Genomic DNA, 26,958 nt, shown 5'->3' with positions numbered 1-26,958 from the left:
CTGTGGGTGACAGCTGAGAAGCTCTCCAAACCTTTGGTCTCCATGACTTCCTAAACTGGGAGGGGAGCTTTGACAAGATTAATTTTCTCCTTCTGTTCCCAGCCTGCTGCAGCTACAACTACATATATTGTAAGGCTTTGCTCAACCTCTAAAGGAGATTTATGGATTTCTCAGCATATTTTGGTGCAGGGACTCATGATGTGGCATTTTCAACAACTCCAGCCTTGGGCTTGGTGGGGATATGGCTACCTTCATTCCAATAAAGGAAAGGTTCATGGTGTTTAGGTTTTGTGGGAAATGCCATATACCCTATGCTGTTTGATCATAAGGCCATATCCTGACAGCAAGAGTGCACCTGCAAGGCTTAACTATGCCTTTTCTGCACGTAGGCTGGAAGTACGATGAGGTTTCAGTCATCTCGCTACCAGATGATGAGCTTTGCGCAGCACATGGACCTGGATTCGGCACTCCCAACGATCTCCAGTTACGGGTGTTTTCTGAGCCCTGCACAAACTCTGTGGGGATACAGGTGAGCCCTTCCATCTAGGTTGACCAACGGGGACCAGTTCCCAGGTGGCTGCATCCATGGCCCCCTCCTACTCTCGGGGGGCACTGGGGGACTAGGAAAACAGTGGCGTCCTGGACACGTTGTCCTCTCCACGTTGGGGAGAGCCAGGCAGCAGCCGCAGCCCCGCAGGAAGGGTGATGGTGTGGAGGAGGGTTTGCCTGCTATCAGAGCTGCAAGAAGCAGTGGGGAGAAAAAACAGCAGGGGTGGGGAAGCTCAATAAAGGCTGAACTATGCTTGATAAGGAAACAGGGGGCTGGGCTGATTAGGTCCTGAAGGAAGGGAAAGGACTCTTTCAGCAAGAGAACTTTCCTCCTCCCTTTTCCCTAGTGGGGGACAAGAGCTTCTCCCCTGCTCCCCCCTTGCAATGGGTCACAGGCTCCTGCCATGCCCCTACCCAAGGGGGACAGCAGCAAAGTGGACATTAGGCAAGGCTTGAAGGGGAAAGGCCCAGGATAGGTATGAGAAGAAGAGGTGCGGCTAACAGAAACGGACTGGCAAAAGCATTCAAGTGACGAAACGTGTGACTGTCACGAGCCTACAGCCGGCTCCGCTCAGCGAGGAGGAAACGGGTAGGGCCTCGCTGTCTGCCCTCAGATAACTGCGTTATCGTGACACGTCCCCGCGTGCAGCTCACCAAGGCCCTGGCAATGCACCAGGCACTTGTACGGGATGGGGATGGGGCATGAGGTTTCTGATGTGTGCAGCTCCTCTGCAGGAGACTTTTCCTACAGGTTATGGCTCCAGTGCGTTTCGAAACACAGTGGTCCCCATGGGCAGCCTGGTAAAACCCATCCCTTCTCCACAGCTTCAAGACCAGTGCTGTAATCCCACCAGAATTCTTACAGCTCCCCCATTGCCATCCCTCTACTTCAGAGACATTGTAAAAAAGGGCTACACACCTGCTGGGGTCAGAACTCGGGCTGATGGCAGAGGAGGTGGCTGGTACCTGCTCTGTAGGGGAGGAGGCTGAAGGGTCATCCCTGGATGTGCCCTCTCAGGAATCTGCTGTGGGACTCCGGGCCAGGGTGCCAAGAATGATGTCCAAGGGCTCACAATCCTCCAGACTTTCCTACGTGGGGACGCTGAGATTCACGGTGTAGAAATCCAAGGCAGATGCTGGCTCAGTTGTGTGCTCCCTCCCAAAGACTTTCTCAAATTCCCTGTACTAGGTGCAGGACTGACTGCTGATTAGAGTTACTGGCCTGCAAGCAGACCATCTTCACCTTTGACTTTTTAAGGCAGCCTTGTTCACCACTTCTCTTGTAGGTGGCAGCTGGTGGGAGTTTCTCAACCTTCTGAGGTTGCCACTGGGTTATCTTGCCACTTGAGAAACTTCTCTTTCTCTCATGGCACAGGTTCATGGGAAATGTCAAGACTTCAGGGCAGCAGGCTGTAGTTATCTGAATTTTTTGGCAGATGGAAGAGGGAGCTTCCAGTGTGGTAGAGGAGAGTAGAAGTCTGGAGAAGAGATAATACAAAAAGGAGGATAACAAAAGACAGGTTCAGCAAGGGAGTTCAACAACAGAAGGCAGGAAAAATGAGAAGGTTTCAGGTCTGAAGTCTGGATGAATGAGGATAAAGCAGTGGATAGGCAGACACCACTAAAGCGGTTGAGGACTGGTGGCTGACAGCAAGTAGGAAGATATATGCAGTACTTGACCCTGCAACCTTCTTCAGGTTTTGAGGCCACCCTTCAGGGTCTGCGAGCCTTCTGTGAATGCATGTGCCTTAGCTACATGCTGGAGGTCCTTGTAGTGGAGAGTCCACACAAGGATTTAGGACCCATTACTCCGCTGAGCGCTGGAGTGCTGTGGAGCAGCACTCCTGGTTTGGTTTCATCCAACAGGAATCTATTTTGTGCACACCAGCATCACTTTGAGAAAACAACTAACATGTGACAAGTGGGGACAGTCTGGGGATTTGCTTCAAAGCTACCCTATTGCTATCAAACAAATTACTAAGGTAGACAGAATGGTTGTGACTGAGAAGTACGTGAATATGTCTGTTCATGACCATGATCAAGAATTTTTATCAGATGCTGTATTATTATTATTATTTTTTCCTTAAGGGTTCTCTTTAATGGTATATATTTAAGAAGAAATAATATGATTACTCCTTATTGTTTCTGGCTTTCTGCAAAATAGAGAAAACTAAAAGGAACATTTTCAGAACAGGACAGCTTTGCAATAACACAAAGAACTCAACTCATACTTTGCTTTTCTGCCATGTTGTAAATATTTCAAACCCAAATAAGTTTGTGTAGCAGCTGACAGATATATTGATTTTGCAAGTATAAATCTTTGAACAATGTCACATGCATTTATTTTAAAAAGACCAAATAAACTGAAAAATCTGCAGCCCTGAGGAAGGGAGGAAATAGTAACTGTCTGTGAAACTTGATTTCTGCATTTACACCACAATAGTGAATTATTTGCATGTCTATTGCCTAAAGGTTAACTTCTGTTGATTTCCTAAACCCTAAAGAATAGAGTCTGAGCCTTCAACATTGCAGATGTCTGAAGCTCTGCAGAACTGACATTGATAAGCTCTACCATCTTGAAAATAAGCCCTTTTGTAGCTTTCATGTAAGTAATCTTCTTTCGTGTTCTAGTTTTGCTAAGCTTATTTTGTGGTTGAGTATCTCAAACCATGGCCACGTGGACAGTTATGTCTAGAACTTTCTCTGCCCTTGCTCTGCACATGCGTCTTGCGCACCAGGCCTGGTCTGGAAGCTGTTTTAGATGAGGGTCAGGAGATAGCAGCAGCGGTGGAGAGCCAGTCTTGTGCCTCTCTAGCTCCCAGACTGGCCTGAATCCCAGCATCCCTGAGCACCCACAGTTCAGTGTGTTCCGTTGGGCCCTCATCCATGTAGCTGTGCCTTTTGTTAATGAAACTCCATCTTCATGAAGGCTTCAGACATCTTCTACAGTAGAAGATCTCCTTTTACTTATCAGGCATCTTACTATTAGTCATGTGGTAGAAATAAGCAGGGCAGACTTGGTTTAGTTCAGTCTGTGATGCAATATTCAGGAAACCCCAGAATGTAGCAATGTCATCCTCTGTCGATAATAATCAGGAAGTCAGTCTTTAAATTCAGAATTTGGAATGCCGATTGATTGCACCTATTTGCTAGCTCATTCGCAGAAAGCAGAGATGAGAAAGATGCATTAACATCTTTTGCTCCCTCAGTGCAGAACTGTTCAATTTGAATATTACCCTAGCCTTGTTTATCAAAATGCTAAGCCCAGCTTATCAAAATGTTCCTAAAAAATAGCGCCAGTCTGGAGGGTTCACTGTTAACAAGTATTCTTTGTTGCAATATTTCACTACATTTTTACAGGTGAATCTATAGCTGGTCACACTTTTTTTCCCTAGTAAAGATAGGTTATAAAGTCGTGTATCTGGCAAAAGTGGTTTTCCTATAACTTCTTCCTTTTGTGGTATCATGGTTCTCCGCAACTTTTTCTGAGTACTCAGAGCTGAACAAGACTAACCAGTAAACTAATGGTAGCACAGGTCTGGACTGGAGAGCAATGCCCTCATAATAAGAAATTGATAGGAGCAGAAGTTTTGTTAGGAAGCTCCCTGTTACAGCAAGATGAGATGTGTTTTGGGGAACCTTTGAACCATAGCTATGTTGATCCCACAAGTTGTCACCAACATGGCCGTGCTGTGAAAAAGTGCAATCCCTGGTTGATAGAGCTGTGCTGGTAGAAACCTTTAGTGTAATTCCGCTGCATCAGCAAAACTTCAAGAAGGATGTATATAGATATTCATGTGTCTGTGTCACTCTGTCCTGGTTTCTGCTGGGATAGAGTTAATTTTCTTCTTAGTAGATGGTACAGTGTGTTTTGGATTTAGTGTGAGAATAATGTTGATAACACACTGATGTTTTAGTTGCTGCTAAGTAGCAGTTATCCTAAGTTAAGGATTTTTCAGTTTCCCGTGCCCTGCAAGCAAGCAGGTGCACAAGAAGCTGGGAGGGAGCATGGCCAGGACAGCTGACCCGAACTAGCCAAGGGGACATTCCATACCATAGAACGTCATGCTCAATATATAAACCGGGGGGAGTTGGCCGGGAGGGGTGGATCGCTGTTTGGGCATCAGTCAGTGGGTGGTGAGCAATTGCATCATGCATCACTTGTATTTTCTTGGGGTTTATTTCTCTCTCTTTTTGTTATATTCCTTTTAATTACAATTACTATTTACTGTTATTATTATTTTTGTAATATTTTATTATTGTTGTTGTTATTATTTTTTATTTTTACTTTAGTTATTAAACTGTTCTTATCTCAACCCATGAGTTTTACTTCTTTTTTTCTATTCTCCTCCCCATCCCACTGGGAGTGGGGAGGAGTGAGCGAGCAGCTGCGTGGTGCTTGGTTGCTGGCTGGGATTAAACCACGACACACTCCACCACTTTATTAAACCAAAGTCTTGGTCCTTCAGCTTCTCTCAGCAGTCCTTTAAGCAGAAACAAGGATGCCAAGAAGAATTCTTGTACCTAAGAAAGGGCTAAAGATGGAGGGCTATTGAACTGCGGTGAGTGAGGCGGTGAGTGGCAGAAAGAAGCTCCTTAATGGTACAGTTTGATGCCTCTCTTCCTCCAGGAGTCAATGCCTTTGTTCATGCTTCAGTGATTCTCTCTCCCACTAGGCTTAAATTCTGCATCTCAGCAGCCAAGAGGTATGGGTAATAAATCCTGAATGCAGACAAAGGGTGCTTAAGATCAGGAATCTCAGCCCACAGGATGAACGGAGAAGCCGAAGATGGAGATGATGGCTGAAGTCTGCCAAGATTCAGAGGAGCGCAGCAACGTGCCAGATCCTCACTGGATCGGCGCGTATCAGCCTGGTAAGTGTCCAGTAAGGGGGCCCAACTGGGTCTGCAGTGCTGGTTTTGCAGTACAGTGTCCCTACTAAAGTGGTTTTACTACAGAACTCATCTCAAAACCAGACCAGTTTTCCAATCTAATGCAGGGCAAGACCTTGAAGACAAATAACAATGTATTTATATAGTGCATTTCTTTTTACCAGCAAACATGAAAAAAAGCACATTGATTCCAGATTACAATGTCAGAGATACATGAAGAACATCTGTCACTATGACAGAATCATAAATCACCGCGCTGAAATACTGACATGCCTTTTTTTCACTGGCAAAGTAGTTCTTTGAAATGGGATATAATTAAGTTGCTTAGAGCCACATATTATCTATTTTAAACCCGTTATTTTTCTCACATGAAAAATGTCAGATGAAACACACCCATTTTGTTTTAAGTGAAGCTAGTTAAAAAAATGACCACTATATACCACAGCAATTCAGGGTGCTGCTAGGAGTTGTCCCATGTGAAGAAATTTTAAGGAAAATAAACCTGTGAGTAAATGAAACAGTGCTGTAGGTGCACCAGCAAACCATCCTGATGTGGAAGACAGATAAGCAGTAAGAGACCAGTATAGCTGCATCAGGAATTCTTCAGTGACCTGAATATCAAAAAGGAAATTCTACGAAGCAAGGGCATGTAAGTAAGTGAGATGAGTAATAAAGAAGCAGCATAAACATCTAGGGATAAAACTAGGAAGACTAAGTCACAAAATGAGTTACAACTTTCCTGGAGCATAAAAGGGAAGAAAAAGAGGTTCTATAAATACCAAGAAGTTAGAGGAAGAGAAGGGCAGAGACACAAATAACAGATACCCAGAGTAGAGTGAAATGTTTTATTTATTTTGCTACTTTCTTCATGTGCGTATAAACATTAATGATATGTATTTAACAACACTTTTTTTTAACAACGGGAAGGACATATGCCAGAATAGGGAAAAAACAAGTAAAAGAATGTTTGAATAAATTAGATGTATGCAAGTCTCTAGAGCTCGCTGAAATTCACTTAATACATACTGGGCTCTCAACTTATCTCTGAGAGTTCCTGGAAGAGCAGATAAGTCACTGGGGCCTGAAGCAACTACATAGCCTAAGATGGAAATACAGTTGGAATCATGCTTCCGATTTTTGGCAATGATCAGAGATCTGACATTACAATATACATTTTGTAAATTATTTTAAACAAAACACCCAGTCGGTTTAAAGACTTGCTCTTCCTTAATTCTTGCCATCATGGCACACGGTTTAAAAAAAAAAAAGAAAAAAGAAAAAAAAAATGAATAAGCTTTCTCAAACATGGCATTCACAGCAGGCTCAGATTTGGGCACTATTAAGAAGTTGTTGGCTGCAGCCCTGGTTTGCAGAGTGATAACCATGTCTGCTTTTAAAAATGGGAAATGAAGAACCTAGGGAATTCAGAGTACTCTGTCTAACTTCAAAACAGAGAAAGATAGTGGGACAAATTATTCAGAAGTAAATGCATACACACCATGAGAATAATAAGGTGATAAGAAACAGCCAGCGTGAATTTGTCAAACTAATCTAATTTCCTTCTTGAACAAGCCAACTGGTCCAATAGATAAGGAAAAGCAGTAGAAATGACCGTATTTTGACCCAAGATGTATCATAACCTAAGTAAGGCTTTTGACACTGTCCTGAGTGCTCATAAATGAACTGAGGAAAGCTGTCCCATTTGAAATCACTCTGTTGTGAAATGGAGTGGTTTGGACCGCTTAAAGAATCACCTCCAATGGTATTAGTAAAAACGATTTAATAGGAATTTATATAAAAGCGCGACTTCACAGAATTCAATGGCAAGGTTCACTTTATTACTTAATACATGGATGAAATGCACACAAGAAAGTGAAGTCAGAATCAAACTAAAATTATGTATACAGAGAACAAAGACGCAATAGGTTAAAAGAGAAACATACAAAGAAAAATTGAGTTAGAATTGATTTTTCATGATTTTTACAGAGATTGGGAATGTAGAAAGGTAGGGGAGACCCTCCTGTTGAGCCATGAGGTTCAGAGAAGCCCCCTTTGCTTTCTGAACTCCTGTTGGAGTCTAGGTGCAGCTGGATCAACTCCTAGTCTCAGACTTGGGCGATGGTTTATATCTAAAGGGATTATGAGTATAATAGCAGCCTGGGATTCATTCACAGTCAAATAAAGTTCACGACAGCAATTTAGGTGTAGGTTTGAAAAGCAATGTTTGTAATATACTTGCTACAGAATATTCAGGTGAGCACATACACATGCATGAAGACACTAAGAGATATACCTGAGTGAGTTCAAGAGGTATACCTGTTAAAAATTCCCCTTGAGCTCAGTGAAAATATTCACAGCAAATGCTTTGTCATCTTTCTCAACGGGCAAAGGGTCGAGCCTCAAGGAGTGGCGGGTATCAGCCCAAGCCTTGCTGGCTTTTGGTGACAGACCTCTGATCTTTGCAAACAGAAAAGTTTGTGAGCTCTGAGAGGCGTCCTGCTCAGAGGGAGCCCATTGCGGTCCAGGAGAGCTCAAAGGGTCTCACTCAGTACCACGCTTTATCGGTTTGGGAGATGATTGGCTTTAGTCATCAGCAAATTACTGGGATTCCAGCTGTGCTGGTACCATTTTGCATGAGTTACGCTTCAGATAAGGATGGCTCCAGGGCTGTCGGAGAATGAGTTAAGATTCAGATAGGGGCTGCTCCAAGGTGGTTCGGAGCGGACTGAGATATGTCCCAAGGTCGTTACGAGAGAACAAGTTATCTCTGCTCCCGTTCCCGCCTCCGCTGGGCAGCAGGAGTCCTTGGAACGGTCAGTACAACTCCCTGTCTTAGCCATGTAAGAGTTCCTGGTACGGTCAAGGGACGCTTAACCGCCCAACTCGTTACAGTTACGCTAAGGCGTAGCGAGACGTCCCGAGTTCGTAGGTCAGCCCAGAGAGGGGGGAGGAATGCGCCACCACACACTCCTAATTCAATCCACTGTTAAATGTAAACCTAACACATGATTGTTGGTAGCTGCACTAGGAAAATGTTGAAGAGGAGTCTTGCACAGCTCCTAATGGATAGGCTTCTGTTCAACATTTCAATAAAGACTTAGATGACACAATTAGAAATAATCATAAGCTTGGTAGATGACACCATGTTAAGATTTGCAAAATGTGCTCAAGGACAGAATTAGAATTTGAAAGTATTTCAATAGGTTCTGAAAGGTTCTGAAATCCAACATTAAAAATTTCAACAGAGACAATCGCAGAGGACTACACTTGGGAGGACAAAATCAAAAGCACAACCACAAAATGCCACTGCAGATAAAGATCTAGTGATTAATGAGGGCCATGAATGAGTCAATGTGTGATGCTGTTGAGGAAAAGAGATAAATGTAATTCTAGATTCTCTTTGAATTGTCTGTTCGAAACAGTATGTGTAAGATGAGATAATTAGCATGCTCTTCTTGGCACTGGTGAGGCCTCAGCTAAAATACTGTACTTTACTCTGAAGCACCATAATTTAAAAAAGATGTAGATAAGCTGGAAACAATCCAGAGAAGATCAACAAGGACAAGAAGTTTGGAAAATCGGATCCATAAAGCAAGGCTGCAAGTTTTGCTTTTGTTTTAATCTAGAAAATATAAGGCTATATGGGGTTCAACAGTCTTCAAGTACATAAAAGGTTATTATAAAGAGGATAGTGATATGTTTTTTCATGCCTACTAGAGATATGGGCAGAATGGGAAGGAAACTTTTTTAGCTATACTATAATAGGCATTACAGTAACACCTTGTAACTAGAAGAAAAGATTATCACTGGAATGTATTACTCAAGAAGGTTGTATAATCCCTGTCATTAATGTTTTTAGATACAAGTCAGAGGGACTGCCATATACAGTTATCAAGACAATTGTGGTCTTCAAAGTTACGAGATGGACCAGATGAATGATTTGTAGTAGGTGGCTGAGATCCCTGGAACCATGACAGAGCATACAAATTATTACAAGGTAATCTATAACAGGTTTTCGGTAAGAAAACATTTGAAAATTCCACGTGTGGTCCTGGCCATATTCATTAACCATTATAGAAGATTGCACAGTTTGTTCTCTGGACTTCTTTTTCCAAAAATGTTGTTTTCCTTTGATTTTGTGTTGTGGGGTTTTTTTTTGGTTTGTTTTTATTTTACCTCTGGAAGGTTAAGTACATCTTTGATTAAAAATATTGAGGAGTAACAGACTACGTGACCCCTTGAGATTCCATCCAAGTCTACATTTCTACGATTCATGTGCAATCTAGAGTATTTTTTCTGAGTTGTTGAAGAGCTTTGCAAGCACAAGTTAATAATTAAACTAGTTCTTTTCCCCGGGCAGTAATGACCTAATCATTTATGATAGTGTGCAAATGAGGAATTAAACAAACATATCCAAAATAAACATAGATCAAATCATCTTTGCCAATGGAAAAGGACGAAATCTTGTTTTCATGCCAGTGGGTCTGCAAAACAGCAGCATAGATACAGACTTCAGTAAAACTAACAAGTCAGGATTTCTCAATCTGAGAAATTCTGAATTTTAGTAATTGTTTTTATTCAAAATTTTAGGATTTTTTCTAATTTGGAAAATGAGAAGAATGGGAATGAGAAAAAATGTAAGTGTTTTGGAAAGGTTGGAAAGTCTTGAGGGCTTGAATTACAACTAAACATTTCAACATTCAAAAACCAAAATGTTGCAGTCATGGTGTACCACATGTACATCTTAGGTAGGGAAGCAAAGTGAACATTAGAGGAGCCACAGTCCTCCAGGGACCGTAGTATACACAAGAAAATGCCAACCAGAATTACAGTGCAAATAATGTAGCATTCTGCAATAGGCTATTTTTAGTGTTAGCTCAAAATAAATCTTTTTAAAATCATATTCCCAAAGGAAAACTGAGCAAAACTAAGTTTTTCAGAAAATGTGCTCTTTGTTAGAAATTCAAACTTGTGTAAAAATTCTGGCAAACTCTAGTCACTACTTAATATTAAAAAAAACTGTCTCAAAAATGTTTTCTATAGAAATATGTGCTCATCACAGTGCACCGTGGTGTTGATCAAAATATGACTGTAAACACTGGAAGTGTTTGCAGTCACCACTGTTATTTTAGTCTAGTAAAAGATGGTCATAAACCTCAAAGATAAGATCAGGGTCTGGCCCAAATGTGACTTTCCAGAAATTCAGAAACATTTACGTTTGGTGTTTATTGATCAGTCCATACTTCAGTGAATGTCTGCTGGTCCTTTTGTTCTTTTGAAAATATACATGACTTTTAGACACGAGAATAATGACTCCGTACTGCACGAGAACCTTCTCTCTTATAAACAAATGCTGGAGCTTGTGAATTTTGCTGTGCAAATGGGTGTCAAGGACAGCCTCAGTTGCAAAGTGCAGAGGGACAATTAGACCCAAGCGAACAAATCTCAGGTCAGCTGAGCTTGCTTAGGGCAGCCCCAGTGAGGTCGTTCCGTTGCTGGGACCCGTAAACCCAAAGGTGGACTCTGGTTTGTAGGGCAGGGTGTTGCGTACAGCCCCACGGCACACGCCAACAGCCTCAAGTGTCTTAAGCAGCTTAAATAGCTTTAAGCAGCTTTGAAGACTTAGACACTTTAAGCTTATAAAGCGGTTTAAGCCGCTTAAACTGCTCTAGGATTTTAACAAGGGCCCCGCGATGCTGCTCCTCGCCAGGCGAGTGAAACGCAGCGCGCTGCAGCTCCTCGCCATCGGCTGGAAGGAAGGAGCTGAGGGGTCGCCACGGGTCTGGCCAGGAGTTTGCGCAAAGGCAAACAACTGGTATTGACGTATTGTAGCAATGACGTTGTCTATAATAATGAAAAGTATACTTTCTCTCCTTGTTCCTCCTCTTCTGTAGCTACTTCCCTGCCCCAGCCACCTCCTTCTCTTTTTTTCTATTTTCACCCATTTTGCTCAGGCTCTTTCAGTATCTATTTCCTCTCTAATTAATTCTTCCTAAAGAGATTAGTGGAGTGCTCTTATTGCAGTGATATACTTTTGTAAATAAAACATGTCTCGATTCAGCCTATTCAGACCACAGAACTGTGCTGGGGGCAACCGTTCATTTGTATCATTGTGGTTTAACCTAAATCTAGAACTTTTTTTTCTCAAGAGAAGGGCATGAGTTGACAGAAGCATTGTGGAAAAAACCCAACTGCATAATCCCAGAAAGTACCAGTGGCAGCCATTAGATTATCATCTACAAAAGCGGGAAACCAGATGGGCTAGCATTGTTCAGAAGAAGGAATACAGAGCACCAAATCCGCATCGCATTTCCTGGCATTTTGAGGTTTCAGAAAGGAGGGAGGAGGAGGAATTCTGGGGACAGCTGTCCAGAGAAATGGGCAAATGTGTCTTCCTACATGGGTGTGCTGGTTTTGGCTGCGGTAGAGTTAATTTTCTTCCCAGTAGCTAGTATGGGCCTGTGTTTTGGATTTGTGCTGAAAACAGTGTTGGTCATTCAGGGATGTTTTTGTTCCTGCTGAGCAGTGCTCACCCAGAGCCAAGGGCTGTTCTGCTCCTCACCCCACCCCACCAGCGAGGAGGCTGGGGGGGCACAAGGAGCTGGGAGGGGACACAGCCTGGACAGCTGACCCAAACTGACCCAAGGGATATCGCAGACCATAGGACGTCATGCTCAGCATATAAAGCTGGGGAAGAAGAAGGAAAGGGGGACGTTCGGAGCGATGGCGTTTGTCTTCCCAAGTCACCGTTAGGTGTGCTGGAGCCCTGCTGTCCTGGAGATGGCTGAACACCTGCCTGCCCGTGGGAAGTGGGGAATGGATTCCTGGTTTGCTTTTCTTCTGTGCATGGCTTTTGCTTTACCTGTTAACCTGTCTTTATCTCAGCCCACGAGTTTTCTTGCTTTTACCCTTCTGATTCTCACCCCCATCCCACTGTGAGGGAGGTGAGCGAGTGGCTGTGTGGGGCTTAGTTGCTGGCGGGGGTTAAACCAGGACAATTGGTAATCTTTTAGGGCTGAGAGGACTTTGTTTTCCGTGTTCACTCAATCTCTCTGCATTTGGGGTGTGCTGCACAAACCACAAGTTGTTCTGTTCTTACCAGAGGATGTAACACCCTCTCACCCTTACATACAAAACAGTGGTGTGCAACTGAGTGGCAGCTCAGTTTAGTGAGAGTTGTCACCATTTACTGACAATTCACTTTGAACTGCGATGTTAATAACGAGGGCTGCAGTGATGATGAACTAGAGCACTTGAGCTGGATGTGAAGTCCTTGCTGCTGAGGATCCACTCAGGCCTACATTATTGCGTTTTTCTCATGTTTGAATTCCCTTTCAAGTTCCTTTAGTAGGAACATTCTGCTCTTCTCTTTCATATCCTTCACTCATCTCCTGGGGTCATATCCTGACTTCTCAGGTGTTCTCTCTCCAGAGTCCTCAGCTTAACTGGCCCCATATTTTTCACGGGCTTATGGAGTCCCACCACATGCGACTTTGTGTATATCACACACTGTAATTACAATTTAGCTGCAAAACGTAACTGTAAAACTTATCATACTCAGACAACATGTTCTAAAGACTTGAGGGTGTAAGCAGAAAGAGGGATCGTGGTCAGCCTTACTCACTGCTCTATTTTTTGCCGATTATCTATGTTACGCATTCCTAAATGATGTTGCATATCACCATAGTGTGTACTGCGTGCACAGCATGTCCAATGTGGCATCACTTAACACTTTTGTTGAGGCTTGATTTATACCAAATGCTGTTTTTTTTCCAGCAGCCTGAAAGCACGTTTGTCTCCATTTTTATTGAAGAAAACTATTTCTAGCATGATCTATTCTTTTCAAGTCATCAATGCATTTTAATCCCTTTTTCCTTTTATCCAGCTATCAATTATTACTTCCTTCAAAATGCGTTCTAAAACTCTACATGTGATGCCAGTAGGATTTACTAGCTTGTAAGTGATTGAATTATTTCTGTTTCTTAAATATTGATTTGATATGCTCCCGTAAGGTGACACCAGTGGTAGTTAACACATTTATTCGTAGTGGAGTATCAGAACCATTGCAGCACGGTTTCCTTGGGTTCACGCCTTGTGTCTACAACATCCTCCTGGTAGTCCCAGCTCCTTCTCAAGCTCCAGCCAGTTCAGCAGGAGAAAGGGCAGGTTGTCTGGGCTGCCCGTGGGCTTTGTGGTCAGTGGGACAGTGTTTGCTGCTCAGTGTCCGGGCAGCTCTCAGGCTGGAGATGAATGTGAGATGCACCTGCCATTCCCTCAGCTCCGACAGTGATTTGGGACCCGCTCTCCTCTAGGCAGCTGCTCATTTGCATCAATGATTAATGATGGGAATTAATGAGGTTAATTAAGGTTAACGATGAGCATGGAAAAGTCATCTTTTTTGAATTCTGAAAAGCTATATGTAGTCACCTATTCATAGCCTGTGCATTTTCTTTCAAATATTTTTCTTTACATCTCAAAAGAAAAAGGTCCTTTTAGTGTTACAAGAGAGTTTGGGTAGTTTCAGATCTGAAGGATTTTTTTAACATTTGTAAACCAGAAAACATATAACACCAGGCATCCGGTCATGTATACAGGCTGCAGTTCGGCAGACATTTATGCATATTCCCAGTTTTCAGTTGGAACTCTATTTCCTTTGGCTTCCAGGAAACTTCAGTGTATGTTAACATTAACCCCACTGATTTGAGGCGATAGCAGCACTGCATGTTTGCATGCACTGATAAACAACTGCGCATACACCAAAAAAAATGTTGTTGACTGCGTTGAGCCTACTGAGGCCACACATCTGTAATGATCCATCAGTAGAAAAAAAAATTTTCAGAGCTGCTGTTGGACTAAATCACCAAATGCTGGCAAGCTGCCGGGGTCCTGTTGCTGGGCAGATCACCAGGTGTTGGCCCGTCACTGACAGCTACTGCTCCATTACCAGCTGCTCACACAGCAAAAACCTACGGGACGGCAGACTCACCCTTCCTTCCTTCTCCAAACTCAAGACAACTGTCTCCTTGATGAGGCCGTAGGATTATAGCTGACCTCACTACAGGACAGCATGGGGCTTCATAAGACAAATTGCCACTTTTTCTCATCCCTCCAACTTCTTCAGCGTCTCCTCCCAAACCTTGACATTGCCACTACTGTTTAATTTTTTTTAATAATCTTGTTTATCTGAAATAAACCAATAGTTTATTTCAACTTTGAAAAATTACTTTTCTTTGCATTTGTTCCTTTTTTTTTTTTTTCTTTTTCCTTTTCTTCGGCTTTGGTGGCTAGCTTCTTTGGCCAATGGATGATACAGTGAATTGCCTGAATCTATGACATGTCCGTGAATACCATTTCCCTAGATTGTAACACCAGCCCAATTCTTTGGCTCTGCTGGAAGCTATCCTAAGAGGTGGGTGGAGTTTAAGATTTTAGGAAGAAAGCCAGTGTTTGCACTCTACCAATATTAATTTCACGCATTCCCTCTTGCATTCTTGATTCTGTAATTGGGCTGCGCTTCCATCTCCACCCATATCCTGCCTTGACACACATCCGTGTGCAGATGACGGGGGAACGATGGGTGAGCCAGCCAGCCTGCAGGCTGAGTCACTCCAGGAAGGCAGACCGTCAGCTGGCAATTAGGATGGAGAAGAAGAAAGCGTGCCAGCAAAACAGGTGAGCTGAGCAATGCATTGCACCCCACATGCCAAATTGGATATTGCACAATGCTGTGCTACGACAGAGAAATGTGGAGAAGAGCACAAGCATGCATTTCCAAAATGGCCTTCAAAGTAGGAATTAAAGAAATACCAAAACTCAGCCTATTTCTTTCATGGACCACTTTAATACTGAAGGTGAATAAAAAAATCAAGCAATGGATAGAGCAGTGGTATTGTATAACCCTTTCAGCATTTTCGGTCACTTTTATTTGGGTGTCTTTTCCTGTGCACTTAGGCTTAAAAGCAGGGTCACAAACACAATTTATGAGTACGCAACAATTATGCTATTTGTTGGATTGTACGCGCAATAAATAGCTGGGGCTAACGTGCTATTAGCCTAAGCACTAATGTCCTCACCGCCTCTGATGCAGGTACCCACTGGGTTTCTGCTGGTCAGGCAGATGGTAATCACATGGGGAAGTGCCAGTCTCCATTGCTCCTTGCAATGGGCTGATCCTCAGTTTCGCCAAGTTGCTATCTTCTATTTTGATTTTTTTTTTTCCTCAGGGTTTTAGAGCTTTTCCAGTCCATGTTTTTTCCTTCAGTTCTTGAGTGACTGCTACCGACTCAACAATTTCACTTCTGTCCTCATTTCTGCTTTTTTTATATATCTTGCTTGGCTTAAGTTTATGTGCTGTCACTCATAGCTTAGCAACTTTTTTTTTATTTGTAAAGCTGAGCTGGGGTCATATGGCCGCCCTAGGCCTTGTCTTAAAATAGTAAGAGTGTGTGAAAGATCTACCAAAATGTGGGAGAGAGACTGATCTGTGCTTGTTGTCTGACATATTTCTAAGCACCTTGCTGGCTTAAAAATGTGGATCTTGCCAGATGGCAAAAAGACTCCAAGAAATAGATACTGACACGAACACCACCTGGGGCCAGATGTGCTACATAACTGGTGGTATCAGTGATGGTCTTTGTAATGCCAAGCAGAAAAGTCTGGGAAGGATGGACTTTCAAAGGGAAAATGACTTCGAAGTCAGTGATATGAAGCTGAAAATGAAACAGTGCTGCATGATATTCTGACTTTAACCATGCACAGATTTATAAGAAAAAAACCCCATCACTGTGAGGATAATTAATCACTGGCACAGGTTGCTCAGAGAGGTTTGGCAGTCTCCATCCTTGGAGTTTTCCCAGACATGACTGGATAAAACCCTGAGCAGCCTGGGCTGAGCTCAGCATTGACCCTGCATTGAGCGAGGTGGATGGGCCAGGGAACTTCTGAATCCCCTTCCAGCTTGGACCATTTGATGATTCTGTGATTTCAGTTACTGTTGGAGCCAAGGGTAGGTGAGGTGGAGAAACGGTGTTACAAAGGGAGAATGCTCAGCACGGTATTTCCCAGTATGACTGAGTCTCTGTAAAACTTAGCTGCTGCCATCTGTGCAAGGTGATCCCATCTCCCTCCAGGTCCTGTCCTGGTGTTCCCAGGCTCTCTCTCTTGAGCTAGTGCTGGCCCTCGTCCAACATCGCTGTGAGCTGTTTCAACTCACCGACCTGGCAGAAGCGGATGAGTTTTTTTAAACTGGTTGGCTTTCTGCTGATTTAGTTAGCTGAACTATTTCACGAAGAGACAGATGAGCACCACAGCATGAGGAGGAGGTGGGAACATGTGGTTAAGATTGGAAGGAGTTAAGGTTGGGCAGGGCCCTCTCAGTGGGAGTGAGCCATTAAAGTTGCCTTGCTGGCTCATGAAACAATGTGATAATCTGCAGCAGCTTCAGTATGGGCATGACAACAAATTGGGTAAGCCCAAAAAGGAGGCATCGTAAAGAAAATAAAAACTCAGAAATAAAAATTCTTCAGTGTTAAGACTGATGAAAAGTGTGGAATTACAGAAAGGAACATGAAAGCTGACAAATCAATGAAAAATAATGTTCAATGACAGATGAACAGAGATATATTAAAGACCTAACACTTGAAACTGAAGCTGCTGCCATGGTAGGAAACCACAGATCTTGTTTGCCGAGTTACAAAAATCCTGTGTGGCTAGTTTAAACAGGAAATGGGCTGATCAGGAGCAAAGATAGAGAAATGCATACAACAGAGATAAAATAGATGGGCAAAGCATTTCAAAGAAGTCAGTGGCAAAAACTCAGCCCTACCTTGACATGAGATTCTGTGACACCAGATGATGTGACTTCAAACAGCAGGAGATTGCCACTGGCTCAGTAATGATATCAGAAAAGCAAGTTGTAGTCCAGTAGGTAGCAGCAACAATGCAATGAAAGACAACGTGATCATAGCAGAAATGCTAAGAGCCCACAATGTCACTGCAGAAGTAAAATTTAATAAGTTGTTGAATAAAATCTGGGAAAAATACAACTTTTGATGAGGGGGAACATGGAGTTGTTAAAATATTTAAAAATGAGACTGCAAAAGTGTCTCTCTGCCCTATGCTATAGGGGAGTTCATTTGCAGTGGAATGCCGCACATGACAGATGATGGATGTAGAATTGGAGGAGAACAGCATTTGGACTCAGGCCCAGAAAATGGGATATTCATACAAAAGAGCATCCTGAAAGAACACATGCAATGACAGGCTTTGCTCATCATCGGTTTCATTGATTTTTTTTAAGGCTACTTGACAGCGGCCTCGGGAACGCCTTGTGGAACTACAGCACTCAGCTCGTCCTCCATCATTACGGCCTTGCAGAGAGGGATGGACGGCTGCATCTGGGAGCGCATCTGAGTAATAGACCGGTTCACTTTGAACCCTGGTGTAAAACAAGTGTACGCTTGCTTTCTGTTGCTGTTTTGCATTATCATACATAGCTACTGGGTAGGCAACAAAAGTAGCAGCATACCATGGGGTGGATTACACATATCTTGGAAGCGTATATTGTGCTAGTAGCATTGTGTTACTGAGACATAGACCTGAAAAAAAGCTGTGAAGATACATAACCTAGCAAAAAAAGTAAGCCAAACGGGATTCAAAATCAGCTATCAAAGCAAACATCCCTTGAAAGCTTAATACCAAGCATCAAAGTCATGTTAGAAAACACAAATTCTGGGAAAGTAGAACAGCTTGCCTGTCCTGTCCAAATCCCACTTCTGAGTAATTAGGAAGGAAATGACAGCAAGGCTGGGAGAGACTTCCACCATTCATACTCATTTCAGCATATGGAAATCCAAGATATTCAGTCCCAGAATGAAAAGAAGTTTTTTAAAAATTATTATAACCATGTAATTACAATGCTAAAATAGACCCTGGAAAGTAGAGACATCAAAGGTGCTAGAAAACTAGATGCCCTGAAAGAAAAAGTGCCTATGAAAAAGTCTGAATTTTGGGCTCTATCCTCAGCATCGAGTTGAAGAGCTCACCAGCTCATCTTTCACTAGAACTAGCAGGGAGCACAGGATGTGTTTGGTGTGTGTTTGCTGAATGGGAGCTCCCAAGAATCCTCCAATCCTCCACAAAATGATCCAGTGGAGACCAGCGTGTGTGAAGAAGAGGATGCTCATTAGAGATCTTAAGAAGACCCACCTCACAGGAATGACAGTGATCGATCCCAACCATGTCCACTAGAAACACTGATGAATGACAGAGAGGAATGGAAGACACTAGCTTCCACTTCATGTCCCAGCCTTGCTATTGGAAGGAGACAGTAAGAATAATGTAAGGGCTACTAGAGAATCAAATATCTTCCCCATAATTGCTTTGTTTTCTCTGTAAAGCAAAACTTGTGTTAGCTAGCTTATTTTATTAGCTGCCACTGAGGGTAATAATCGTGAACCTTACGAAGGGGAGGAAAATAAAGCTCTTGCTCCAGAGATGCAGAAAGTAGCTGATGTCCAGACTACAGCACTCTGCCAAATGCTTCAAGGAGCCGGGGGCCTGTTGCCAGGCACTGCCGTGTGATTGCTGCAGTCATGATAGACTGGGGAGAAAGTCCACGCCAAGAAGAGTTGGCAGGTGTGGGACTCAGGTAGTCATGCCACAGTGGAAATTACAAGATCCCTGATTAAAGGGGTTTTGCCTTTCATGTATCTTCAAAGGTATCTGGAGCCTACTGGCGTCATAAGCAACGATGGTTTATTTTTTATTACCTAGACTGAATGAGAGATCTTTAATCAAACTGTGTTGCATTAGAGACAGTTCTGCTCTTTAACCATGAATATTTGGGTGTGCAATCTGGCGTTGATCTGCAAGGTTACTAATATCTATAAACTAAGTAGTCCTTTTTATTTGATTGATCTACAAAGTTGTTTCAGCTTCAGCTTGTTAAGTTTGAGCTTAGATCTGAGTGTGCTTTTTGAGGTGATGCCATTGATGTAAGAGGGGCCACAGACTCCTGTTACATTGAGGACGTTCAGAATATATCATCTTCGCTACAATTCCCAGCCATTTTCTTAGCCAAGTTTTAACACAAACCCACTATTTCTATGCTTTTTAAAAAAGTAAAAACTCTGCAGTCTGTTCTCAGCTTTCTTCTACTTTTCTCATCAGATCAGACCCACACATAGCCCAGATTCCTCAATGGTATCTGGTGAAATTTTTCCACCTTCTCGTGCTATATATATTCCTGTGTCCTGAGCAGCAGCATGTGTCTGTGTCTTGAGTACAGATCACAGAGGTTTAACCTCATTTCCAAAATGAGATTGTTCTTATTCTCCAAGTTAAACAACTAAAAATATATATACATATATTTTGTTTTTGTTTTTGTTTTTTTAATTTGGGAGTCTGCCCACCAAAGCCCATATGTATTTATATGTATATAGCAGTTGAAGTTAAGAGCCTTATTCAGGACAGGCTCTTAATGTGTGCCTTCTTTTTAAGCACTTACTGAAGATAAGTTTGGTATGCATTTACATGCTTTTCTGAATGGGGGTGCATTGAAGAACAGGTTTGTTTTCCGGAATCAAAACCTTGACTGAAATGTCACTGCCTGGATTACTTGCTGCTGGCAAGGCTGACAGCAGCAAGGGGATATAAACCACAGCTCACGCTTGCCTCACCAGTAATATAAGCATGCACTGCACACATTGTATGTAATCATGCAACAGTTCCTCAGGTGAGATCACGCTGTAAAGTATCCTGCCTTTATGCAGTGGAAGCATCAAGATGAAGGCCATGGGTCCCAGAACACAGCCATGACGAAGCAATAGCTACGTTATGACATTCAATTTTGTTATATAATTAGAGCATTCAATTATAGACTGGAAGACATGCTTACACCGTATTAGAATATTCTCTGCTGTGAATGAGGTTGGGCTAATTCCCTAACAGGCCAGGCAGCGGTAAGAGGTGGAGATAAGCTCCCAGCACTGGCGGGGGACAAAATTAAACCAGTGCCATGCTTGCCTGCCCTGCCAGCTCCCTGCCCTGATCCCACGGCCATGACCGCTGGCTCCGCACCCAGAACAACGGGGCGACGTACGCTTTTTGCTATTAGCTGCTCATAAACGATTTCTCCTTTGCGTTCCCGCTGCAGCTCTGCTCTTGTGCAGGCTATCGGTTGGGTGGAGCAGCCGCAAGCCTTAAGAACAGCTAAGACTCATCCACAAGGTCAGTAATTTTCTTGGATTAATATTGGATTATTTTCATCTCTAGGAAAACAATGACTTTTGATACGAGACTTTGCCTCTCTAGGCTGATCTGGCAGGTTCAGCCATAGCTCACATAAGCTGGAACATTAAGGCTTGTTTCGAAGAGAGAGGGAATGTGAGCCAAGGTACAAACATGGGCCCCTATTTTCCTTTGGAAAGTATGATTAGCTTGTCATTTTCCTCTTAGGCAGCGTTAGGCTACTCCCCTGAGTGAGCAAAGGGTCCTTCATATTTTGTAGATATTTAGGGAAATTACCTTGGCATTATTGTTCCATAAGTCACTTTCAAAATATTCTAGATACCACACAGGGATGGAAAGACAGTCTGTGACCAGAGCGCGCAGCCTAGAAACAACCGAGATTAAATGTGAGGGCAGCAGGCACAATGTACAAAACAGATAAATCAGGATGACTGCATAGTTGCATTCTTGTTTTTCCACTGTACTAACTCACAGAGAGCACAAAATAAGCCTGTGTAGCAAAGACATACAAAAAAAGACATACTGGAAGAAATATTTATGTTGTATTAGCATACTCTCTGCTCTAAATGAGTTTGGGCTAATTACTTAGCACGCCACACCGGGGTAAGAGGGGAATATAAGCTCCTAATATCACATTAAGAAAAATTAATTAAAGAGAATAAACATAATTTATTTGATTCTACTATTTCCTGTTTCCGTTTCTTGATTTAGCAATCTCAGTAGTGTTCTTTAACAAATTATTTGTTTATTTTCTTAAACAGAAAAAAGGATAGAAAAATGAAAACAAGCTGGAAAGAGATGAATTTCACCACGATATACCTCATTTTCCTCAGCAGACTGAGAACTGCAGAATTAGCACAGATTTCTGCTACTTGAGCTAATGGAGTGCCGCTACCAGTCACGGGTTGTCATCCTCTGAGTAAAACACTCCCAGAAGAGGCTCGCTGATGGGCACTGATGAGAAACATGAAGTGAGGATTTGCTTCTCAGCTAGGGTGACAAGTAATCAGGTAGATGTGTACTCCAGATGTAAGTTAACCTGCTGTGTCTCCTTCGGCTGCTCGCCATCCTTGTCCTTTGCCTTTCCCACTTCATCCCAGAGTCGGTCTCCTCCTACAGCAAGTCACTGTGGATCCCAGCTCCTGATCTCCCAATCTGATTACCTCTTTGCTCATTCCCAGTATGACATTCTTTGCTCCCATTCTACTTGGCTGGACCACCCTAACTCCCCAACCACTCCTCCTGACCGCGTTCCTCATCTAGCACAGCTCTGGGATCCAGTATATCTGTCTGAGATTTTCTCCATGGTGCATTTGAACAACTCCATCCTCTGTACTCTTGAGCTGAACAACAGGCCTGCTGGAACCAGAGGAAGGCAGAGCCCTGCTTTCCATTTGGGTGCCTAGACCTCTTACGGCTCATGCTAGCAGATGCCTATCCATAGCAAATGGGACCTTAGGAAAGTTTGCTGTCAAAATCAAAGTCATCTTCATCAAAAGTGCACCATGACTTTTCATACACTTATTTCATGAGTGTCCTAGTTTCAGCTGAGGTAGAGTTAATCATCTTCCTAGTAGCTGCTATGTTTTTGAGTTTGGTATGAGAAGAATGTTGATAACACTGATGTTTTCAGTTGTTGCTAAGTAATGTTTATTCTGAAGTCAAGGATTTTTCAGCCTCTCATGCCCAGCCAGCAAGAAGGCTGGAGGGGCACAAGGAGTTGGGAGGGGACACAGCCAGGACAGCTGACCCCAACTGGCCAAAGGGGTATTCCATACCATGGGACATCATGTCTAGTGTATAAACTGGGGGGGTGGGGGGATCACCGCTGGGGGTCTGACTCGGCATCGGTCAGCGGGTGGTGAGCAATTGCATTGTGCATCACTTGTATATTCCAATCCATTTATTATTACTATTGTCATTTTATTAGTGTTATCATTATCATTATTATTTTCTTCCTTTCTGTCCTATTAAACTGTCTTTATCTCAACCCATCAGTTTTACTTCTTTTCCCGATTCTCCCCCATCCCACTGGGTGGGGGGGAGTAAGTGAGCGGCTGCATGGGGCTTAGTTGCTGGCTGGGGTTAAACCTTGACAATGAGGATAAAAACAACACATCCCTGACGCAAACACTATCTTCTAAGTCCTTGCACCAAACTCGTGAGATGTAGGCTTTGTCACAGAAGACACCAGAATTTTTAAGCACAGCACATTTTCCCCTACAGCCTGTCAGACACATCAGACATGTCTGGATTGTTTTACACTAGTTCCCCTTGAGAATGTGTGTCAAGTAAAAACTCCTGAATTATACAATTTCATATTGTTTAGATAGGACAACAGGGTTGATACATTTAATCTCATAAAAAGCATTCTAATATCTTTAATGACCACTATACAGACTTTCATTCCTTAGAGAAGATAAGCAATGCCCTTGCAAATAAGAAAAATTAGATCCTGCTGTGCCAAGGCCTATGCTCTAAATAGTTCAAGGTGACCAGTGTACAGCTCAGCCTGTTACATAAAATAATTTGCAAAGGTCAGTAAAAATTAAAGAGAAAATGACAGTTTTTTCAAGAAAAAAAGACCCAGTGATAAGCCCCAAGGACTATGCTGAAAGCATGTCTAGTAAAGAAGGAAAGTGCAAGACTAGACTCAGTGGGACAAAATTGATATACTGTAGAGTAAGCCTCGCTGATGAACAAAATTATGAGTGGATGGGCTGTTCTGCCTCTCTGGTGCCCCTAACTTTGTGAAGGAGGAATCCAGGTGACCTCGCACTCTACTTGCATCGCCTAAATCCTGAACAACACCTGAACGAGACTGTCATAGCCCCCTGGTTTGTGCTTTTCCTTCCCTCCTTTGTTCTTTCCTTTTCCATATGTGTTTTCCTTTGTTTTCTGTTTAAGAAGAATCTCCTTGAGATGTTAAAGCTACGTCCTTTGTAGAGCTGCCACGATGTTGTTAATAGACAGCTTCCAAAAAGCCGTGTTAGAGACAGCAGGGCATGGCTGCCATGTCCATGTTTCCGTGTGACCAACTAACAATATGCTGTGCTGGAGTTTTCCTAGCCGTGAACTTGCTATTCAGAGCCAACACCAGAGTGAGAGGCTGAGTTCCCTTCCCCTGCAGCTCTTGTGCCATCTTTGTCCCTTGTTCCTATTGCCTGTCTCTCTGGGGAAGGATGGGGCTCTGACAACAGCTCCAGTAGCAGATCCAGCCCATCTCAGTGAACCGAATAACTCTCTTTTCTAAAATAAAACCAACAATAAATCCTGTTTCTTACTGTCTCTTTAACCCTGTTAAACAATGGTGGTTTTCCTCATAGAGATTCTTAGCAGCAAATGGAAATTGGAGAGTTTTAAAATGAAAGCCTTACTTTTCTGCATTGCAAATTCCCCCCTTCCACCCCGCTTATTTTTTCTATCTTTAATAAAGGGTTTAAAAGATTTGGTGTGGTTCATGTTGCCACGGGAATAAACAATGCTAAGATTTATGCATCTGGAACCTCAAACCCTATCCCAAAACATGTTTAGCAATATAGTTTTGTTACAGTGACACAGTACCTTTAATACATTTGACCCTCTGGGTCTATTTATTTTACTGAAATTTGACTCAGCAAAGTTAAATCCCCTTATATCATTCTGCAAGACAACTCATTTTATGTCTGGATACAAACCAATTCACCTCCTAAGCCGCATAATCAACTCCCACCCTAACATGCCAGTTAGCACTAGTGCAGTTGAATGGAAAAAGAAATTGTGATGGCTTTCCAGAAATGCACTTAATTTCTATGGGATGCTCGGTGAGTATCAGAACAATAAACGGTGTATTGACTACTATGTCTACCGACATTCTTTCTCCTTGGCTTACGTAATATTTTTGTGTAAGGGGATGGCAGCCTACTCTCATTGTATTAAGCAAAATTTTTGACTGGATACCATGAAGTAACCCTTTTTTTTAGCTTGTTTTTACTTGGTATTTGGGAAACTGTCTGTAATGACAAGCTCTGGAACAAAATCTAACAGACAGGGTATTTTCCGTGTTTGAAAGGTTTCACCATATGATTGCAAGTAAGAAAATTATGGAAACATCTTACTCTCCAATTACTCCATATTATCCCGTCAACATGGTTTGCTCTTCCATCTTGCTATATAGTCTTGTGTGCAGATTTTATTGTGTCTTTGTTTTATTTTTTGTAATTTTATATGTTAACAAGTAAAACAGAGAAATCAGCTGTTTAAGGATGTGCTGGAGTGAACCACTATAGGAAAATTATATTTATTTCCATGTTCAGGCTATGGAAGTCTAGCCAGAGGATACCTTTTTTCACTGAAATATTGTAAGTCCACTAGAAAAGAATTAAGGTTGGTCAAATAAGGCTTTTCTTTTCTTTTTTTTTTGTTTCCCTTCTCCCCCATTTTGTGTTAAACATTAGAATCTGGGCAAAACAGCCTATGACCGTAAGCCATAAAAAAGTTCTTTCCCCATTTCAGGGAAATATACTTGAAATGTGTCTAGTGTTTTGATTTCCAGGCTCCTGGTCTCGCCAAACAGATCGAGATCTTTCTACCTGGGTTATTATTTTCTTTTCCTCTTCTTCCTGTTGAGCTAAACCACGCTCCCCATGTAACCCAAGAGGAAGGACTTGTAACCCGACATACAGCAACGTCCTTGACTGCGCAGGTTACAGAGCGAGCCCAATAGCTATCAATATTCTCGGGTTCCAACACATCAGCTCTTACGGTACCCAAAGCATGGTTGGACATCTGCCTCGTTTCCCTCACGCTGCCCAATTACAGCATTTCCAGGCTTCTATCACCAAGCTGGTGACGGCCACAGGACTGCAGCTTGAAGGGGGAAAGACTGAAATACTGCTTTTATCAAGACCGACGTGTGAGACGTAATCATTGGTTGCTTCTAAATCTGAATCACCCAATTTTTAGTGGCTTGCAATATCACCAACAGCGTTTCTTTTTTCCTCTACCTTGTTGAAGTGGAAGAGGCCCTTCCCTTTTATTTGAAACATTGGTTTTCTTCCTATATTTCCTCTGAAAGTCCTTAGGCATTTTTCTTAATATAACCCTGTGCCTCGGCTACAGTGCATTATAGGTAATCATATAAGAAGAGTGAGGTATATCTGATATGACTACTGCATGGCTCTGATCTGACACAATCTCATCGTAATGCTGTTGGGACGTGATTGCTATATTGCAGTCAGCACGGAGCTGGCACAGCGCTGCTGGGAAAAAGTACAGGCTGCAACAGAAATGCAGCAAAATTGGGAAGAAGGCAGTCAAGTGTGGCAAAATGTGAGCAAAGGAATGGAAAGACTGAAATGGAAGGGAATATTAACTGTAAATAAATTCAGGGAAAAAATATTGGAGCGTGAAGACTCCTACTGTCTGCAGATACTGGAAATGGAGATACTGACAATGAGAAGAGATGATTTACTTTTTTTTTTTCTTTTTTTTGATAGAAAAGAGTGTATGTAGGAAAAATGAGGAAGCAAAAAATGCACCTGAAACTGTGAAAGGTGTTGGACTGTGGCATCATATTCCAGTGGCAAAAGTGGGAATCGTTAACTTGAGCTATTTAGCATTCGTATCTGGGCAAATCTGTAGAAAATTACAGAACAGAAAAATTCTGCACTGGCCTATTGTATAACCATAAATAATTTAAAGCATCTTCTATCTTGTCTTCTACAATTCAGTGGACAACTTACTATGCTGTTATGTAGTTTTATCATAGCTATCTCCTTTTACCAGAAAATGGTGGGGGTTTTTAAGCTAATGTACATTTTTTTTTAACAACTCCTATTTTGGTTGTTTAATTTTCTCAAGGGAAAAACAGTTGTCTTGTTCATTGCTTGATACTGATACTATTCAGATCTGGTTTTACATTAATCCTTCTCAGTTTGTCACTCACCTGTGATTAATCAAGCAGAAGCTAAGAAATAAAACTATGTATTTTGTAAAGATGAACTAAGATTTCAGTCACTGCAAAACTGTGAGTAGGGACACCATGACAGACTGTCAGGAAGTCCAATTTGGTCTAGTTGTAGCTACTTCAGTGGAGTTATGCTGAACCATATTTGCTGATAATCTTGCTGAGTATCCTTGTTATGTTCTTTTTAATACAGTATAATCTCTGTAAGACTAATAACTTGGAATAACTTTGTTTTGGTCGATATCTGAAATGAAAATTATGTCATTAGCTGTGAGTTGTCTCCCAAGACAAAAATGCACCCAATTATGACTTGAAACCAAG

The 26,958-nt window shown here is 42.3% G+C and overlaps 1 long non-coding RNA gene across 2 annotated transcripts; it reads left to right on the top strand.

The window, feature by feature from the left end:
* Positions 1 to 853: 853 nt before the first annotated feature.
* Positions 854 to 26,958, top strand: LOC142041783 (uncharacterized). Of its 2 annotated transcripts, XR_012653549.1 has the most exons (8): positions 854 to 5,123; positions 5,226 to 5,423; positions 9,301 to 9,438; positions 14,730 to 14,850; positions 15,001 to 15,113; positions 17,740 to 17,893; positions 20,596 to 20,669; positions 21,452 to 26,958. It is a non-coding gene; the product is annotated as an uncharacterized LOC142041783 (long non-coding RNA). The 2 variants fall into 2 exon arrangements; XR_012653548.1 differs by having other exon boundaries at positions 17,740 to 20,669.

Source organism: Buteo buteo, chromosome 19 (genome assembly GCF_964188355.1).
Source record: "Buteo buteo chromosome 19, bButBut1.hap1.1, whole genome shotgun sequence".
Taxonomy (NCBI): Eukaryota; Metazoa; Chordata; class Aves; order Accipitriformes; family Accipitridae; genus Buteo; species Buteo buteo.
This window is presented reverse-complemented; position numbering and strand designations above follow the sequence as displayed.